The sequence below is a fragment of the Atractosteus spatula genome, chromosome 11 (assembly GCF_055471065.1).
Source record: "Atractosteus spatula isolate fAtrSpa1 chromosome 11, fAtrSpa1.hap1, whole genome shotgun sequence".
NCBI lineage: Eukaryota > Metazoa > Chordata > Actinopteri > Semionotiformes > Lepisosteidae > Atractosteus > Atractosteus spatula.
The window spans coordinates 39,685,451-39,707,340 of NC_142716.1; positions in this window are offsets into that span (position 1 = coordinate 39,685,451).

The following is a 21,890-nucleotide window of genomic DNA, read 5'->3' on the forward strand; positions in this document are numbered from 1 at the left end:
TATCCATTCCTTTGTAATTTGAGCATTATCTATTTTAAAGAAGAAAAAAAACATTTTGCCTGGAATGGACTGTTTACTGAATGTTATTCTATGTTTTTATGATTCAAGACCACACACATAAATGGCAATTACAATGTTTATATCTTATATTGTTTACATAAACCCAGACAAAAGTTTAATGAACTGTTCTAGTCACAGTCTTTTTGGTAAGGATAACTATTTCCCTTAACTGAACCTGGACTATTCTTGCACAGGTAATCTGAATTATCTCTCTGGATATAAGATATAAAGTCTTGTATCTCACATACTTGAACTTTATGCTCAACTTTAAAGGATTCAGAGGCATAACATGGATAAAAATGCCTTCTTATTCGCCATATGTATCCAAATCTGTTCAGGATGAGGAAAAGTAAACATCGTCTATTCACTATATTTGGACTGGTCCCAAAGTTAAAACCCAATTTATGATGTTTATGAAGTGGAATATGCTATGAAGATGTGAAGAGAGAATTTGAAAAAGTGCAGAACATTTAAACATTTTAAATGACTTATACAGTAGCTTTACTCTTGTGCATAACATGTAACATAGCAGAAGGTACAAAAATGAAAATAATAAGTTAATTTTAAAGAACTCCTGTATATTATATACAGTGTAAATATCAACAAGTAAATAAAATGATACAGGACACAGTTTCTAAAAAATAATACATTACATAAACATTGAAGCTAACATTGAGAATATCAATGCACATGATGAAAAATTATAAATTTACTGTTCTTGATGTTTAGAAGTATGTTTTCATTTAAATTTAGAAAAAAATATCTATTAGTAAATATTTTGAAAAACAGCATAGACAATTTTATACTCTGAATTATTGTAACTATTTCGCAATTAAGTTTTTTAACATTATGTGAACATTTAATTTTGTAACTTGTAGTAAATGTGTAGTTTAATGAGTTATAGTGGCACATCTATAGTGTATGTACTGTACTTCATACTGTATGAAGTATGCAGGAAAAAAAACTTTGAAAAATATTTTGGATTTTTTGACTGAATGCTTTAAAGGAGACAACCTCTTTTTGTCATCGATATGATGGAAGCTGGTCGAAGTTAGTGCATTGTCACTCAATGCCTGGTGTTTCACAGATGGTAATTCATGTCCAGTAGCACTGTTGCTACAAATACAAAAATCATCAGTATTTCATCCAGGTTAGAGTTTTCTTGTATTAATGTCTTTTCTATTTTTTGCAAGGGTTGCAATTTGTGTAAAATTTAGAACTGTGTACAGATGTTGATCTAAGGAAACAATGGGAGAAGCCTAAGAATTTTGGATGTGTGTGTGTGAAGAGATTTCTTACTATAATCAAGAAGCCAAGAAACAAAGGAATGTAGGAAAAGATAGTAGATAAAAGATGATAGTTAGCCATTTATCCAGTCTGTCGTGTTTAGTGGATAGTAGTTAATTGAAAAAAATCCTGTAGTTTCCTGAATGAAGCCAACGTAAAACATTACACAAAATGATTGGATAGCTTTTTACAGTTCCCCGCAGCACTTTGGGTAAAGTACCTCCTGTTCCCAATTTTAAATGCATTTTAGTTTCCACTTTTATCTTTTGGTTTGTGTTTTACTGTGAAATCCATAGGGTTCACTGGGTCAATCCCTGTGAGGAATTTAAATTAGGTCCCCTGTCTAAGACTAAAATAATTTAGTTGATGTTTTTTTTTAGTCTGTCAGAGCAGGACATGCCTTTTAGCCAGAGGGTGCATCTGGTCACACTTCTTTAAACAGAATCCAGAGCAGTAATATCTTTTTAGTAACGGGGTGACCAAAATAATATACTAAATTAAATTTTAGTAAGGCATTGTTTATTTTTAACATAATCTCTTCATTCCAACCATCCTAATGTTGCTTGCCTTATTTATTACTTTCTGTATTACAGTTTCTTAAAATTTAATTAATCCTATTTAAAATTTCTACACTAAGCATGAACATTCTAGTTATGTCATATACTTTTTTACAAAAAATAAAAATGGGATTTGGGGTATTCATTTAATGTTATTGATGCCATTTTGCATGTCCATTTGGGACAGTCTGCAATAATGAATATGTGGTATGTGCACTAAATAACATCAATGGCAGAGCTGATAGAACACTGGCAATGAGGTGATTGACATTCAACAGATTCAAGCTTGTGAAAAAAAATGCAGAATAATACCACCAGAAAAAATCATACCCTGCTTTTAAAGAGACAGCCTTTTTTGTAAGTGGTATGATGGGAGCTGGTCTAAGTTAGTGCATTGTCACTCAACACCTGGTATTTCACAGATGGCAATCTGGCAAGATGTTACAGCCAAACAAAGTCCATCAATGACCGGCAATAATCTAGGAGATGACAAGTCATGACACCTCAGCAAAATCATTGGGAGGAAGTATTCTTTTTGGGGCAGGGGTGTCTAGTCACTGTGGAATTCCATTAATGATTGTTGACAACTTGACTGAATGGTGACACAGTGATAAAATGTTGGAGCCTCACTTTCTACTGTGTCTATGGGCTCATTCAGATATGTCTACATTCCGGCACAACAACACATAATAATAATAATTCCTTACACTTATATAGCGCTTTTCTGGACACTCCATTCAAAGCACTGTACAGGTAATGGAGACTCCCCTCCACCACCACCAATGTGTAGAATCCACCTGGATGATGCGACGGCAGCCATAGTGCGCCTGAACGCTCACCACACATCGGCTATCAGCGGGGAGGAGAGCAGGGTAATGAAGCCAATTCATAGATGGGGATTATTAGTAGGCCATAAATGGTAAGGGCCAATGGGAAATTTGGCCAGGACGCCGGGGTTACACCCCTACTCTTTTCGAGAAACACCCTGGGATTTTTAATGACCACAGAGAGTCAGGACCTCGGTTTTACATTTCATCTGAAGGACGGCGCCTGTTTACAGTATAGTGTTCCCATCACTATACTGGGGCATTAGGACCCACATGGACCGCAGGGTGAGCGTTCCCTGCAGGCCCCACTAACACCTCTTACACCACATGTCCTCGTGCTACTCCTGGAATTATGATAATACTCCTCAGACATGAGCCACACTAAATGTTTGTGGGATGTGTTGGGATGATGTGTGAGCTCAAGTCAGTGAACAGGTGAATGTTTGTCCAGGCTCTACAAGAGGAATGGGACAAAATCACACAAGTCTGCATGGATCAAAGCCTACATCATATTCCTTCAAAAGGCTGCCCAACATGGTACTAGTCTGTGATTGTCAGTACATCTTCTGTTGATCAACAATGCAGCTAACAAATTGTAATGAGCATAATGAATTGACCAATTTCATGTTGCTACAAAAAAAATACTGTATCTCTCTGACTTTCTTGCCTTAAATGTCCAGTTTAAAATAGTTTAATCTTGAGTTTTTGTCCTTCTCTTTTGAATTTTCTATGCTATTGGTAAACCACCCTGTTTTTCTATGTAAATCTGACACTAGATAATTGATATACATTAGGAAGGCAGCTGTAATCACTATGGTACTCTAATTTTATCATCCAATGTGAGCATTCACTTATCTGGTTGAATAGACATTAATCAGTTCAATTCTTAATCCAAATATACTGTACATATAGTACATTTACTTGTATGCCTATCACATGCAATTTGAAACTTAAGAAAGCATTTGATAAAGTTCTTAAAATCTAAATATACTATGGCAAGTGCTTTGTCTGTATCCATTAATGCTTTTGCACAAAGAACTTTCAAAATAATTGAACAAGACTTAATTTCTTAAATCCATGTTGACTATCCTCTAGAATCCTATTACCATAGAGTTTGGATCTAATTATCTTTTCAATAATTTTACATATAACAGTACTATTAATTATTGGTCTTTAATTGCTGGGTTTGTTTTAGTGTTTGGCATTACATTATCCAAAATCCCAATCAATGCCTATTAGTCTTGTTGAGTGACACTTGAAAGAGTTTTGCTGAAGGCCTGTGAATCATCTTGTTTGATGGTAGTGTACCAGAAGGTCGTGGAGATTTGTTTATCTTAAGTGCCTAATGTTATTTAACATGGAATTTTCTTTCCTCAGCCTAAAAAATAAATTATTTTTGAACACCGTGAGAGACATTTGTTGCATCAGCCATTTACTTTCCCATAGTTCCCCAATTTTATCAGACATTTTTGCTTAGTGCTTTACTGACTTATGTGTCGAAACTATTTTAGATTTTTATTCCAGTATACCTCTTACTAATATCCTTTATTAAGAGTGTTTCTAGTTAATTATATTCCCTGTACAATCATCTTAAATTGGTCCTATCATTTTTAATCTTTTTACAATATGCAGTATATTCTTCTTGTGGAGAAATGTTCCATATGGTGAGGTTGAATGGTAAAACTGAAAACAGACAGGACATTATAGATACATTGTATGCATTATGTGGTTGTGGGGAATTTTGGCCTTACAGTGATCTCATGGTGAGAAAGGGTATCTGCTTTCTATCATCTGGATTTTTCTGTGTCAGACAGAAGCTCTGGATTGCTCCAGCAAATTATCTCCTTATTTGAAGTAACAATTGAACTGCTTTTTTAAAATCACTTTTGTAAGCCACTTTAAACTTGGTTAATTTTGACTTTATGGCCTGTCATTAAGTCAAGTAGGGTTAGAGAGAAGGAAAGCAATAAAACCTAATATTTTATTAGGTGCTATTGTGCTTCTTTTCTTGTTAAATGATGGCTGTTTATTGTTCAGAAACACATTTTCTTTTTTAATGTGCTGTATGGTAATACCTTTTCTCTCTGCCAGATTCTTGGTTATATTTAAATGTGATCCATGGACTCAAATTTGCATAATATGAGGAGGTAAGGTAAACTGCTTCATGCAAACATTGTCCTTACCTTTTCATCTTGAAGGATTTCTGATTAGATTTGTTGTCATTTTGATGGATTTCTGATTAGATTTCTGATTAAATTTGTTGTTCCTCCAAAGTTTCAAGGTTAAAGATGTTAATATGAGGAGACGGGTGTGCCTGAAACCGCAAGTGTAGATTGTTTTAAAAGGACATCGATTAGATTTACTAGTCGTCACAGTACATAAATACAGTATGTCACACCTGGGAAGGGTAAGGGGGCTTGACAATACAAACTCCCACTTTCCACATTGTCTAAAATGGAAAAATGAACTCCAATCCTCGCTGAAGTCTGTGTCACATTACGATGTGCAGGAAGAATAACATTTGAGTTTCTCATTACATACTGTACTGCATGAATACACTGTAATCATTTTCTATAACTTAAAGTTCTGTATAATGAAAAACACTAAACATTAAATATTAGACTTTAAAGGTGTTCCAGTTTCTATTTCTGAGTAGTGGCAATTGTGACAAGTAAACACCATAGAAGATAGTGTGACATGGAATCCTCCAATGTAAGATTGGAGGCTGAAGCCTATACTAAAGGAGAAAGCTTCTACAAAACTGATAAAGTACAGGAACACCGAGAGACATTGAGCTTGCAGGGTTTAAAAAAACATCAAAGCTACTGTAAGTGCTTGTGTTGTACTGTTTGTTCTGGTTACTCTTAAGGAAGAATAACATTGAATGTCTCAGTGGAATCTACTAGGATTAAATAAGGTGAAGTAAATGTAAATTTGTAGCTGGATACAACATTAACTAGGGATTTTATAATCCTTCTTTAAGATTTTGTCAGATGAAGTATTGTAACGCAACGGGGTTCAGGTGGGCGCCCTTGCCGCATTAGGTCGGCCCCGCACCGTCGGGGGCTCGAACCCGGGACTCCCGCGTCACTCAACAGGGACCCAGCCCGGTGAGCTAAAGAGAGATCTCTCTACAGCCCAGTGGCTGTAGTCCTGCTATTACAGGGAAGGGCGGTGACGTCACCGCTCTGGTAAGCCGGCTCTTACACACCCTGATGGCCGTATGCGTTACACTCTCCCCCGCTTAACTCTCCGTCCCCGGCGAAGGGCTATCCCACCCCGCTTCTGACACCAATGTAACACAACGGGGTTCAGGTGGGCGCCCTTGCCGCATTAGGTCGGCCCCGCACCGTCGGGGGCTCAAACCCGGGACTCTCACGTCACTCAACAGAGACCCAGCCCGGTGAGCTAAAGAGAGATCTCTCTACAGTGGCTGTAGTCCTGCTATTACAGGGAAGGGCGGGAAGGGCGGTGACGTCACCGCTCTGGTAAGCCGGCTCTTACACACCCTGATGGCCGTCTGCGTTATAGTATTTTTGTTTTTGCCTGCTGTCAGGAATAAAGCGCTACTTCTAATTGGAATAGCACATGGAGTTTCACGATTCAGTGACACACTGACCATATTAATCAAATTATTATGCCAGATTAACTCTCATGTGGCTTTATCATGGACTGGTGATGTGCTCCTAATGAAGCAGATTGCTTTACACTACATCATTTCACCTGTTCAAAACCTGTTTCCAACTGTGAGAGGACTTTAAAATCTGTAATATAATTTCTTTTCCTGTGATCTCTATCTTCCCTTTGAATGCACATCCAAAAGCAGGGTTTAAGCATTTTAGTGCACATGCCCCTCCTGCAAAGAGTGAAGTCCAAGTCTCTGGCGACAGTTGCACAAAGCTGTCAGTCTGTTTAAATGTGGCTAATGCAAAATCTTTAACTTTTTTCTCTGCAAATCATTTAAGTGAGCAAAGCGTAGGGTTGCCATCTTAGAAAAAGTCATAATTAAACTGACAAGTAAAAATACAATAAATATCTTATATGAAAGCTGGCAGGTTTTCAATAGCAAAGAAAGCATGAGCATAATGTCATTTGGTTGAAATGTTTTGTATTATATGATCATCTGGCAAAACACATCAATTATAAATGTGTTCAATAAAATATACACAGCACCTAGTGTGTGTAAATATTTAGAATAGGTTCAATTGGTTCTCTAAGGATTGTTCTCAATATAAGATTAATGATCAGTAGACTTCTGCAGTCTAAACTACAGTGAACAAATACTGTATATGCCGTGTCAAATTGATATAGTCTTTTACATACTTTACATACTGGTTTATCTCGCAACAAAAAAAGCAAAATTGTTTTTCACACCCTGATTACCTAACTGAGTTATATATACATTTTATTTCTAAACTAGAATTCATTTTGAGAGCTGGCACCTTTTCAGATACTTTTTTTCATTTTAATTTTTCATTACACATTCATCGTCAGTCATTTCTTCTAGATACACAGCAGAGTGGCACTGTACAGTATGTATTGTCTCTGACTGTGATCTCTAGGTATCCAGCATCTGCAAATAATTTGTTGTTGATAAAACCCATTTCCTAGCATATTTAAAATATAATTTTTGATAATGAATGTTTTTAATTTCCTGTATATACTGTATGTGTATAGTTACAGTTATTATTCCATTCAGCCACAATAATCAAACAGCTCATATTTAATTGAACAAACAGCCAGTGGAAATGCAGAATGCATCCAAAACACAAATTATTATTGAAGAAGGAAGGGTCTCAAGTTGACAACCAATTGCTAGACTTCTAGCTGGAGGAATATTTGCACATTTATCATCCTTCCAGAACTGAGCTTCAGTCTGAAAGATCCATGATACATAGAAGCAGAACCAGATTTATTAAAAATATCTTTGACTTTATATTGATGAAGGAGATGGTAGGTTGAAAGATTAGCTTTTAAAATGAGAGCCTTGTATTTCATAGTGTTTTCTTTGTTGTGTTATCCTAGCATTTAATAAGTCTTTACAAAAACCTGAAGTTGTTCATTCTGGAATACTGGAAGCATGTTGTGCAGCACTTTTTTGGTCATTTATGCAATTATTTTGCTTACAAACTCAAGAGTCATAACATTATTGCACTAGAGTATTTCTTCAATTTGTGCCCATTTTTTAAAGGCACTTTTAAAACCTTAAGTGAATAACCATTAACAAAAGTATGATCAAAACACCGCCGCTGGTAAACTGCTTGCTTAGATTTGTCCAGCAGGAAGCAGTAAAGGCTGTCAGTGGATGGCAAATTGGGCCTATATCAGGAAATGTTTAGCATTGAAATATTTAAGAGGTATGCAAAGTTTCACACTTGTATGAACATGTGTACAATCAGTGCATTTATATTAATGACATGGGTAAATCAATTTCTTCCTTTCAGTTTGATCTAATTAAAACAATATACATTTATTAATGTTTTGGAACCATTCTATTTATTAATTTCTAACATTTATTAATTTATAAAAGGTTAGATATTTCATAGAAATATATTACTATCTTCATAGAATACAGACTGTTCTATATATTAGAACACACAACTGATTCATCTTATTTTTTAGATGTAAACAGTACAATTAGTATAGTACGAATCTGACTTATTTATAAGACATGGTGTATCTGATTGATTAGTAGTGTTGTTGAGGCATCATCAAATTTAATCAGTTACAGTGCTGAACTCAAGAAATTGCAGTTTTTAAGTTAACAGTTTACAGCAGCAGATAGGTTTGAAAAATGTTGGAAATAGTCCTCTTTGAAAATATCTTCAAAACACGGAAATTCAGAGTTTACATTTATTTTTATAAACTACCAGTAATTTAGTTCATGTCTGTTTGCATTTTTAGCTGAAAATGTTCAATCTAATATTCTGGCTTTAATGCCAAATGACCCATGCGTGCGGTCTACCAGTCCAGTTCAGTTAATGTTTAGACTATTTTTCTTAGCGCGTGTGTGAGAAAGTATAAATATAAAATCCATCATGGTTTTGCAAGTCAGCATGAAAGAAACTTGTGTCTATAAGGCTTCATAGGTAGTGCAGTACAGTATATTTAGTTTGTAATGTGATGCAGTATTAGCAATTAAACATTTGATGTTCAAGTAACAGAGAAAGATATAGCATGTTGTGAAAAATCTGATAATGTCAGGACATTTATAAATATACTGTTGACATCTATTTGCTCAATCAAAACCGTTAAATAAATAGTTAATATACTGCCATATACCACTAATGTTAATGATGGTCAGCACGATAAATTATTGGTATTATAGTAATAGTTCTGTATAATAAAGCACACCTGGCATTCACAGCATACAATTTATATTTTTTCCTGCTAAAGAATTGCAGTATTTCAAAATATGCATGTTGCATACAATAGCGACAGTATTAAAAGTTAAATAACTATTACTGTGATATTCACTGTGAATAACACTTGATTTAAATGTTCTCTCCTGCTTTATAATTGTAAATTTTGCAAAAGCTGTCCTCTGCTCTGCACCAGATTCTTTCCCCGTACAGTTAAATTTAACCTACATGGAACTAATTGTAAATGGAAGTCCTCTTTTTTAAAATGTATTTTTAGTGTTTAAAATGTATAGAAAATTCTTGAGCTTGATTCCAAGTTTGTCTATACTTTGTCTTTGACAAAACTGGAGATTAAGTTAATTACAGTTAAGTACATTCTGCAGAAAGTTATCAAGTGAAGTTGAGACATTTAGCTTTATTACATTGTACTTATTACTTACTGTATATACTCCAAGGCAGTGATTCCCAATGATGGTCCTGGAAGACCACTGTGTCAGCAGCTTTTTATTTCAGTGGATCTCTAATTTTCTAAGTTTTAATTTCAATTTGATTGTTTTGACTTTTAGTTTACAAGTCTCTTATTCAGTCCAGAGCTTTTAAAAAGGTTCAGATTTTGAAGCATTGCTTCTGGAGACTTCAGAATGCAGAATTTACAGCAGTCATTCCTCAACTTCCTATTCCTTAATCCAGACAAGACAGAGATTAATTGGTGATCAATTAATGATGAACATCAGTCATTCCCACTATGCCCATTTTTTCTGTTCATCGGAGGGCTAATGTGTTACATTTTATCCAACACACCAGAATTAAGATAGGCACCAGACAGACAGCAGGTACAAATCATATTTAAGAGCTGAAACAAACTCTAAAAATCTATGCCAGATAGGAATTTTTTAATCAATTAGCCCACGATGAAGAACTCAGCTTGACCAAACAGAGAAGACAATGTTTCTCTGGGATCAGGTTTGGAAACCCTTGCTCTATAGTGATCACTATCCATGAGTAAGAAATTAGAAATTTCATAATAATTCTATTAAGAGCTAATGGATACTATGCATCATGAAATCATGAACTCAAGTTAAAATGGGAGTTGGTGGAACTAAAGAATGAATGCTGTGCAATCCAGAAAAGTTAATCATCTAAGGGGAGGAAGACTATTAAGACCACATGAGGGTTTTGTAAAGAGTTTAAGGTAATGTTTTTATTTTATATACTGTATAAATTACATTATTTAATATTATCTAAATTTTTGTAGTGTTACTGCAATTTAGTATTTAATATACTGAATATAATTAAAAATACTATAATGAATGTTTAACATGTATGGGATATATGATTAAGTGTTTTATTTCAGGAAACATTAGCAGCTTTTTATCTCTACTTACAGTAAACACTGGTAGTTTTGTTTTGAATTAAAAATATTATCTCCAGTCTCATGTTTGTCTCTTACACTTCATTTACAGTTTGCAGCACAGACAATTAGCAGTACACTCACTAATACAATATATACCACATACATTAAGTTTTTTGTTTTGTTTTTGCTTATTTCCTGATGTTAACTTTGTAAGGGAATGAACTGTTACAATGAAAGACACAATAAGTGATGAGTCTACAATAAATGCTAAAAAGAAACATGATATACACTTTTTTCATTTTAGCTATGTATATTCCTCTTTCCAAGCAAAAGGATATTTTGCATGTAATCCTTTTGAACAATGTAATTAATTTCATTATGCAATTTTGAGGTCTGAGTACAGGTTTGAGTACAGGATGATGTACTGTGAGAAGTAATTGACATTTTGCAGAAGATCCTGTGTGAACAAATAAGTGAAAAACTAACAAGAAATTCCTTGATAAACTACGTTTTGTATATAAAACCACATAAAACTACACTTTAAATAGGCATGCACAATTCAAGGAATAGTGGTTTTCTAGAAAGGACTGGCTTTATACATTTTTTATTAATCTTCATTTTTAAATTACTCCACTGTGTATCAGTTATGCAATCTGCATTTAATTATGCATTCAAACCACTTCATAATTGTTTTGTAATTTTTGAAACAACATTGTTAGGAAATTTACTTTATAATCAAAATTAATGTAATCATTAGTTTGGTAAGCAGTCTGTATACTGTATGTCAGTGACCTGCCTTGTCATTACTTTATCAATGTGCAGTCCTTCAAATTTACCTGATGTGTTGCTGCTTTGTATCTTCAACCCCAATGTTTAAATACAATTTAAGTTCTGTACATATACTTAAGATACAGTAGTTTTAAATTACCAGGCTGGATAGTGAGTTACGTCTTATATTTATCACTGACATACAGCTGCAATAAAAAATAGAAATTAAAAATGACTCCAGAAATAACCTTTGTCATACTTTAATTATAATATGTCTTTAGAAAATAAATTCAACAATAGGAAATTGAGCCTGGTCTCCACAGTGCCTGCTGTGTGCTAAATTGCAGCTTATTGGTTGTTAGGATATGTTATACAGTATATTTAGTTTTATGAATATAACTAAGAATGGAAGTAGTATAGATATTTGAAGTGGTCTCATTTCTTGTGGCACAAGTTTGCATCTCTCTCTATTGTTCTGATACTGAAGGGTTTGTGATTTGATTGGCAGTTGTTTGTAATTGACTCTGAATGGTGGATCCAAGAACTTTTATTTAAGCAAGTTCTCTGTTATGTAAACATAACATATTGGACACCTGGGGGCAGAGCGATGGCTCTGTGGTTAAGGATCTGCACCTGTGGCTGAAAGGTTGCCAGTTTAAATCCCGTGGTTGGCAGAAAAATCCTACTCCGTTGGGCCCCTGAGTAAGACCTTTAACCCCAACTGCTCCAGGGGCGCCATATAAATGGCTGACCCAGCGCTCTGACCCCAAGCTTCTCTCCCCCCGTCTGTGTGTCTCATAGAGAACAAGTTGGGAAATGTGAAAAGACAAATTCCTAATGCAAGAAATTGTATATGGCCAATAAAGTGATCTCTTATCTCTCTGCGGATTGAGGGTAATAAGCTTTGCTGCTCATCTTGAAATATGTTTGGAAGTGTCATTCCATTATTCGCTCATTGGCTGAGTACTTTTGACACTGAGACAACACTGCCCACCATATTCAGGTTATTTGGTTTCAAGACTTGGTGACCACTGGAACAGCGTTGTTTATCACTTTGTTTAGGAACAGGATGTTCCCACTCAAGGTCAAGAGGAGGAGACTGTTTATTTTTGTGCAGTATTGCTGTGATTGGCAGGCTCCATGAGGCCCTTGTGAATAAACTTAGCCTTAAAGAATGCAAATAAATAAAATAGTCTTGTTAACTTTAACAAAATAAAAGCACATAAATAAGTGACCAGGGTCTGACAGTGTATACTCTTTTGACCTTAAAAAGATCAGGGGAACCATTTACAAGTCATTAACAGACCTTTTTTTGGCAAGATCTGAAAAGTAGGAACTTTCCAGATGACTGGATTATATGATGCAATACAGTACTGTATATAAAAAGGTAATAAAAAATTAGAAGTCATTTAGTCTAACATGCTTTCTTGATATACTGTACTATACAGTGGAGTCTATAACTATGGAAAGGATATGGACAATAATTATTTCTTCTGTTGAAAGTATACAATGACTAACATGGAGTTAAGATCTTCTTACAAAACTCCTGGACTAGCACATTTGATGAGATACAGTACCTCATGAGATATCCCAATAGGCACTATTTTTTGTACCTAAGGTTGGCAGATTCAGAACTGGTTTCGGCACAGGAACAAGAGTGTACCAAGAGACCAAGAGTTTGGTTTGATTAAATAAGAATTGCAATCACAATTAGGATCTGCTTCACAATTGCTCTTATTTTGTCTATACAGTATATCCACAGTATGGCCACTTGTTTGTGCTCTAAATAAGTTTTCTCCAAATATAATCAAGCCCTCATTACAATGTAACAGAAATTTGGTTTAGCACATAAAATGCAAGAACACATTGTGTTTGTTTAATAAATAAATGAAACCATGACAAACTGTGAGACTACTGTATATCTAGAAACAAGTATTTCAGACACAAGTAACAATCTACAAAGTTACTGATTTAACAATCATTAGGAAAAGCAAGGACAGGAGCAGTTTTGGAATCATAAATTTAATTCAGTTTCTCCTAGTATCATGTCAGGCTTATGATCCACTTACTACATAAAATTCATAATCTCATAATAACCTTTGCCTATAGATTGAATACATTTTTAAAACCAAGAGGCCTTTTTATTTCAGATTCACATTGTGCCAACAATAAATGTGCCATCTTTTATTGTATGTACTGTACAAATACTATCAGTAGGTCTTCTGTGTGAAGGGCACATCCTCCATTGAAGAGTAGAGTGTCAAGCCTGCTTAAGAAAGATCTACAACATTTGTGGAGGTATGCCTGTGTATTTACATAAAGAGAAACAACCATGGATACTGTAGCTGTTTCCCCATTATTAAGATCAATCAGTGTATTATAGTTATATTTTAACCAGTGAAATGGCTTAATAAGGATTTTGTAAGAAAGATCATTCAGTATTAAATCATTTATAATCTGGGTGAAAAAGCTGCCCATGATTTCTTATTCTGGTCTCTTCAGGCCAATTCTTCCTTCTAACATTCAGTTAGTCAGTCCTTATTAATATATATACAGTATATTCTACTGTAATTTGCAGCTATCTGCACTACCTGTACAAATAGTACAGGTATCACTGATGTCGGAAGGACAAGCCGTGGAATGACAAGGAGAGTAGTAAAGACTCTATGCGTAGCAGTAAAAGGGGCAGCACAGTGGTTAGCCCAGGCACAGGGGGTCAGACGATGTCGGTATAGAAACCTATGCCCTCAGGCCACGGACGTGGGGAGAACTGGTGCTAGGCGGGTCTCACGACATCCGTACCCTCAGTGCGGAGCAAGGAGCAGAGCAGACACAGGAAGTAAATAGTCTACACAACAAGACACACCGGAAAGACATGAATAATCACAGGGAACTAGGAACAGGACAGAAGTAGAGCGCCCTCTAGGTGTAAAGGACATGACAACAGGAAAGGCTTGATCGCTGGTTAAAGGAAAGGTACAGTATACTGTACATAAGCACAGTGATGAGCCCTAAAAAGGATAAATCTACTAGCTCTAGTTACTTGACTTGAGAATGTGAAGTCTCGTCAAATGTTTTTTTATCTTGAATTTCTAAGTGAAGCGTTAAGCTACTTAATGTTCTATATATCCTAGATAGACTTAGGAGATAACATTTTAAACATTGATAAATTACAACCAAAGTGATTTGATTAATTTTTTTCTGGCATGAAGAAAACTATTTATATATCCACAAGGGTTCCATGTTTTATGAATGTCTCCCAGCTACTGCAAGTCAATTTTCCACAAACATATTCTGACCCATTTACAGCTGCTAATAAACATATCACAGCAGATGGTCTCATATGGGAGACCACTATCCAAAGTATGTTGGCTGTTTACAAAAGGTATAAAACACCATGACAGCTTTACTTTACTGTTTAAATGACCTTGTCCAGTACTGTATTTTCAAAAGACATGCAGAGTTGGCATGTAAATACCCTGCATTTGTAGCTGAAAGTAAGAGTCTATAATTGCATCAAGCAGACACAAATGTTTCATACATTGTGTTTCAATATTTGTTTCAGTGTTTCAATATTTTTGTATTTTATGGAACATTTTGGAAATTTCTGTATTAATGTGAAGTTGGGAAAAGTAGCTAACATATTACATACTGTAGGTGCTTTAAGCTTTGAAAGGTGGTAGTTATTGGTAAACTATAAAATTGAGAATAGTGCAGTAGAACTTTTCAAAATCTGCTGCTACTGTTATTGTAATTGAAATATTGTACTATGGTAAACTATTAGTTTTTATCATTACTTTACACTTTCCAACGAAAAAAGCTCATGTGCTCTTCACCTGCAGACAACAGCACTATTTTCTAGACAATGTTGTGAAGCAATAAAAAGGCAAGCAAAATTTTAGGATATATAAGTCAGAACTCTGTGATAGACTGGCATCCCATTCAGGGTGTTGTGCTTATTTCTTGCCGGGATTGGCTCGGACTCCCCCATGACCCTGTATTGGATAAAACAGAAAACAGATGGATAGTCAAAACTGTTGATTTTAAATCAAAATATGATGTGTATAAATTGTATAACATAGTACTATGGCCTCATATAAAATTGTGGTTCAAAACATTGGTCATTATTGAAGATCCTGAAGGAACAGAACCTTTTCAGTCTTAAACAGAGATATAAGTATTCAAAGGCATCAACAATGCATTGGTCTTCTTCAGAATAAATAGTGAAACATGAACCAGAATACATAAGTGGAAACTATGTGGAAGTCTACTTAAAACTGGAAAAGAAGCACTTCTTTGCAAATGTATGGAATAGGCTTCCCAGCCATGTTGTTGAAGACAAAACCCTCACTTCCTGCAAGACAAAACTGCAGATGTTCCTGGGGTCAATTAACTACTTACTACTAAATGGGCTAGAAGAGCCAGTTGGGTATTCTTAATATCCATAAGGTCTTTGTTTAATCTCTATTAAATCCTTGCAAATCCTCATCCAATGCATTTATAAATATTGAACTCAACTCTCTTCATTTGATTTTGTCCTCAATTAAATTGAATATTGTTGTATTCATTGTCAAAGGGAAGTGGACAACCAATTTTTTAACTTTAATTTCTTCATTTCCTGATTTATTCAATCAGAACATAAAAGGGTTACAGATGAGAGGAAGCCATTCACTTAATATTGCTCATCTGGTTGATAGTACCCTAATTATTTATGAATCCCAGGAAGGCTTTTCTAGAATATTCCCAGGGATTCCAGGCTCCATCTACAGCAGCAGCCTACAGCCTGGTCCTCATAAACCGTATCATTCCCTTTGCAGACAATACCATACAAAATGTGTGCTTTACTCTTGGGAGATCTGCTCCAGGGGAGTTTAAAGTCATTTTATTTTAGCAAAGGCTCCAATCTGCCTTTAAAGCAGTCCTAAAGTGTTTGTCAAGAGGGATAGTTTTACCAAACCTTAAAGAGGTCATATACTGTACAATATAACTCAAAAGGCCAGACCACAACATGGAAAACGACCTTTAGCACAGACACAAGTAATCTAACATAGACTTATTTAGAAAAAAAAAAACAAATTCATTCTAAAGAAAATGAGCGACAACCATACAGTTCTTATCAATACACTTAACAAGATGGATTATAATCCATCATAATATAATAATTATAATTATATTTCATTTTATTTTTTTCTGTTTCTATACTACTTAAAAGATAATCATACAAAGATGAATTTTATGACTGTTGGGTCCTTCAAGGAAGACCGTCTGTTGTTTCTGAAATAACATACATATGATTACATTTGTAAAACAAATGATCCAATAATATGCTTTATTATTAAATATCCCTTACAGGTTAATGTATATTGGTAGGTCCAGATGAGCCACTAAATGCTATACCTACTAAAGAAAGGTTGTGTGTTTTACAAGTGATAAGCACCCATCCTACATGTTACCTCCAGTATTAACAAAGAGCAGCATCACTCTTCCAAGTTTGAGTCATTTACAATTATTAATGATGTTTATAACTATATATGCAATTGACATTTGCCCTTTTTTTCATGTGTAGCATTGGAAGATGGATGTCACAGGGCTTGCCTATCCCCCGGGCTTGCAGGTAGCCCCAGGGCAGGTCTTATTTTCTGGCGTCCTGAAAATCTGCGTCTTGGGCTCCGAGCACCCGGCTCCGTTATGTTTTTAGCTTCCTTGTTCCTAATTCATGTTCCCTGTTCCTGTCTTTGTTTGGATGGATCTCCCGGCTATGGACTTTTGGACTGCTTCCTGGTTTCCCCTTTCAGATTGTTTTGGACTTGTTAGCCTGCGCCACGTCCCCCGAGCACCGGAACACTGCCGCCATGCCCCCATGTCAGTCATCCCATTCTGATCCTATCGTGTTTCCCTGTTGCCCTTCTCCAGTCTTTTCTGGATTTTACCATCTGCATAGGGTCCTACAGTAAATATGCACTACACAGGAGTCTGAATTAGCTCCCGTCACACAGCTCATATAGCTTTGTTAAAGTATGCGTACTGTATGTTTTCACACTTAAATTTCTCAAGCTGACATCAAAAGTATCCATTGACGTTCATATTGACAGTCTTGTTTGCATGTGATAAAGAAGTGCTTAGAGATCACAAAACGCAGGTGTGACCATTTTCTACAGAGACTTTAACTTTTCAATGTCAGTGAAATACAAAACAATAAAAAAGATGTGACGTCCATGAAAATGGAGTTTACATACATTTCTGTCTTGTACTTACTTTTGTAGCCCTACACACCTTTCATGAAATTTTCTCTATAAGGTTTCTAAATGTTTATAAATGGAAGCATCAAAACAAAGTCAGAACACTTCTTACAAGGTACCGCAGAAGGTGTGAGTAGAGCCCTAACATTATTGTGTGCTTTATCATGAACCAAGGGAGCATCCCACCTATAGTATTTTTGGCAAAAGTAAAACAATAATTTGCAAATATGATGAAAATCTACAACCTAATGTGGCCCACAGTTATCTGATTTTTGAAAAATAAAGGAACAGCTTAATGTGTGGAAGGTGTTGAACCACTCAGTTTGCACCTATTGATCTTTTGCTCTTTGGTTTCTTAAACACCTGTTGAGCAGATAATTTGGCAAAGTAGGGCAGTCAGTTAAGTCCTGGTTCAAGGAGCTTGGCATAAATTCCTACTATGCTGGATTTGATGCATTGGTGTCATGGTGTGAGACATGCCTAAACAGATTTGTACACAGTAGGAAAGTGATTTATAAAATATAATTATTATTGTTTACACCTGTACACCCATTGGGAGCTAATCCTCTTTTACAATATTGTAGTGTCCTGATGCTCTAAAGCAGACAACATCAGTTTCACAACATTAAAAAGCAATATTATAATAAATATGCATCTCACACAGTTAATTATTATGCATTTGCCACCTCAGTAGGTTTCCCGTCTATTGAGTAAAGGGATTATTCTTTATTCTTTAATTACTTTAAATGGTAGCACAAACTCATTAACCTGGTGTGGTATACTAGGTACTGTATTAAAAAGAACTATAAATTCCAAAACCTTTATTCTACACTACAGAATGCAAATGATTTGAAAACATTTAAACCAGAATGTTAAGGTGTATAAAGCATGTTATCTTCATGAAAATGATTCTGAATTCCATGTCGATTCTGACACATATCATTAATACTGTATATAATGAAAGAAATTCTGGACCCTAGATATCTCATATTTAATACAGAACAACAAGTGACTAGATTCATTATCCTCTGCGTGTGATTGTTAAATGTACATTGAAAGATCTCCAGGAAAATTTGAAAACCTCGCTGAAATCCCCTGCTGTATATTAACTGAAAGCAACATGTATTCTGGCACTTACTGACTTGGAATAAATACTATTAATAGTGGTAATAAGGTTTTTCATCTACTGGAGGAGCAATACTTCTCAGATTGTAACCACAAAGGTGTCAATAAAAATAGTGTCCAGTCCGTTCACTTATTTCCATTTTCATTTGTTTTTCCATAGGAGTTTTCAAGCTTAGTTTTATTGTTCTGATTTCTCCTCCACCTTTCTGAATTCAAAATTCTTAGAATGTCTTTCAAATCTTTTTCAAAACACTGTCAAGTGAAAAGTAGAGATAAAAAGAAACGAATGCAAAATGAATAAAAAACACTGCAGGCTGTATCTTTAGAACTTAACTGAAAGGCTTTCTTAACTGAGTCTAGAACTAACCCAATGTGTAAATATATATTTTCATTATGGAATAATATTACAATGCCATAGTATAATGGGTTGTAATGGCTTTTTTCAAGCCTGGAGTGGATTGTTTAACTTGTAACTTCAATTTATTTTGAACAACGGTCACTGCTACATGTATCTGATGGCCTTGACAGTGATTTACAATGTAGTCACAATCAAAAGGTCATGGGAATTCTGTTTAAACTGTAGTAGAACTATAGAAAACTTATGTGATGTATAATTAGTTTTCTTCATGGCAGATTACTTACTATTTGTTTATATAATCATTCACTCTTCACATATTCTGATAAATGGTAATATGGTGTACCATAGGCTCTTGATATTTCCATGATCCTTGTAATTTCCCAGAGCAACAGAGACAGATTCTCTCTTTTAAATTTGGGTCATTTGTATGTTGTTTTTTTCTTTGGTCTCACAAGATATCTTGAAAAGAATGTAGAACAGTATGTTTTGGTAATTTATTTTTTTGTTTATAATTCCTGTTAAAGGTACTGTACATTCTAAGAAGAGTTTAATTAAAATGCATTCTGAAGTAGAAAGGCAGAAGTAAGAAAAAAAAGACATCTATTTGCCCACTTCTTCTGGTTTAAAAATCTCCATTTATTTGTGTTTCGGTATGCTTTTGACTTTACAGTTAACAAATGCAAATGTTAAATGTTAAATGCAAATTTAACAAAAGTAGGTAATACCCTTGAGCTTTTATTTGTTTTGGAAATCTGCGTTTTGTCACCCTTCACAAAAAAGGTTAAGCATACTTGTGTTGCTCTGGAAAAATAACTATGAAATGGAGAAAAAAACAAAAACGTTATCTGAGTTTTTCAATGTAATTACTGAACTTCTGTACCTTGCCTGATTTTCATTATTATCTCATTTAGCAAAGAAAATAGCTGTTAAGGGAGAACTTTACTCAGATAAAGATTGAACTGAGGTGTGTAAATCCACTTCCTATCTCCTTAAAAGCCACAACGCTATCTGCAGAAGTCACTCAAGATGTGTACTTAGAATTTTATCTTATAATGATGGCAAAGCCTGTTTCAGGCTTACAAGGTGTACTTTAATTTTTTTATTCTTTTTTACATTACATCCATCCTTGTCCCCTGTGGTGGACTAGCATTCCATCCAGGGTTTACTGTATCTTGCCTTCCGTCTGTTGCTTACCAGGATAGGCATCAGCTCCTCCGTGACCCAGTACTGAATAAAGTAGTTTAGAAGATAGATGGATGGATGGCATTCATCATGTATCAAAATAACACTTATTCCTACAGTAGTAAGGTTTGCAACACCCATACCCAGTCCTCAAAGCACAGGGTGCAAAATAGGACTTCACCCTGTACAGGACACCGTCCATCCTTAAATATTTAAAACACACAACTTGTGTTAACATTAACACACAAAACCAAACAGAGACACAAATTAACCTGGTCGACGTGTCTGTGCAATGCTGGAGGATACTGGAGCACCTGGGGCGAAGGGTTTATGTACACCTATTAATATTCAAAGTACTCGTACTCGTCAGTATCCCCACATGCTTTAATTAGAACTCCTTGCTTTACCTTTACAATTGGTTCACCCAATGAATTTAGTTAAAGATTCTGAAAAGTAAAGGTATTTCAATAGTAAATCAATAGCTGCACAGTATATCATTTCAAGTTCTTTAAAATCATGATTTCTAATACTGTGATTAAAAATTAAATTTAATAGCTGATAAATACTTATTTTTAAGGCACCGCTGCACTTGGTGTTCTTCATAAACATATTCTTACAGCTGCTGTAACTAACATTCTTATCTACTGTAGTCTTCAATTTATAAACAAGCACATTCTTCAAAATGCAAGCAATATTAATGTTGGGAGAAACTGTGGATGAAAATTCTGACTAATGCATAAGGTTGTTATGTTATTGTGTTTTATTAAGCTCTTTGAATCTTGTCCAGCAATGCCTATTATATCATTGCTTTCATTGGGGTTTTACTATGTACATGCTAAGGCAATATACTGTATTGATGGAAAAACATATTTTAAATCTGTGAAAAAACAGTACTATAGTCTACCAAATAAATGTGTGTCTTTATGAAAAAACATGTTTAAACATATTCATTTTTTAATATAATTAATGTATTTATAATTGTATGTCCCTTGGTTACAATTTCATAGACAATCATTGCAAAATATCATATTCCTGGTCATAGAGGTAAAAAACGTATGGTAATAGTGTATTAAAATATATGCACTGTACAAATGTATTTCTTATAGTAAATATCTAAAAGCCCTCTCAAAAACAACAAAATTGTAGCAGGAGCTCTTTTCTGTTCATTTTATTTTGAAAATTATAGTAAATTCATAAATTTCTGAGAGTTGTGACCTTAAATTTGGTTTAATCATTCAGGTTAGTCATCATTATCTTCAGAAGTACCAAAGGTACAGTAAATGGCTGGCTAAGGGCATATGAAACTCATAATGGGCAGAAATCAGATTAACATAACATGATTAGCTTCCTGAAGACCATTAACAGTGTGCTTTTACTTTGAAATCTGATTTCTGTTGATGAGTCTTAATACAGTCATGTTTGTTTCATCTATCAAATGAAGACATCTAATTTATGTGATTTCTGCATTTGTCTGATACAAAGAGTCAAATTGCAACAAATTTAATAATAAATAGTCTTTCAAGCGTTCTAATGCTACCTATTTTAAGTATTATATTAAGAAATTCTTAGTTTTCCATCATTTTATTGTATTTAAATTATTTAATCATTTATTGTACTGTAATCTGTTTACTTCCAGTGTGCTTGATCAATATTGATTAATGTCTCATACAGTATAAAGCTTATCTACAGTATTTACTATACAATATACTCATTTTGATATTCTGAGACAGGAACACATAATATACTAAGTGAAAAACTTCTTGAATTTAGA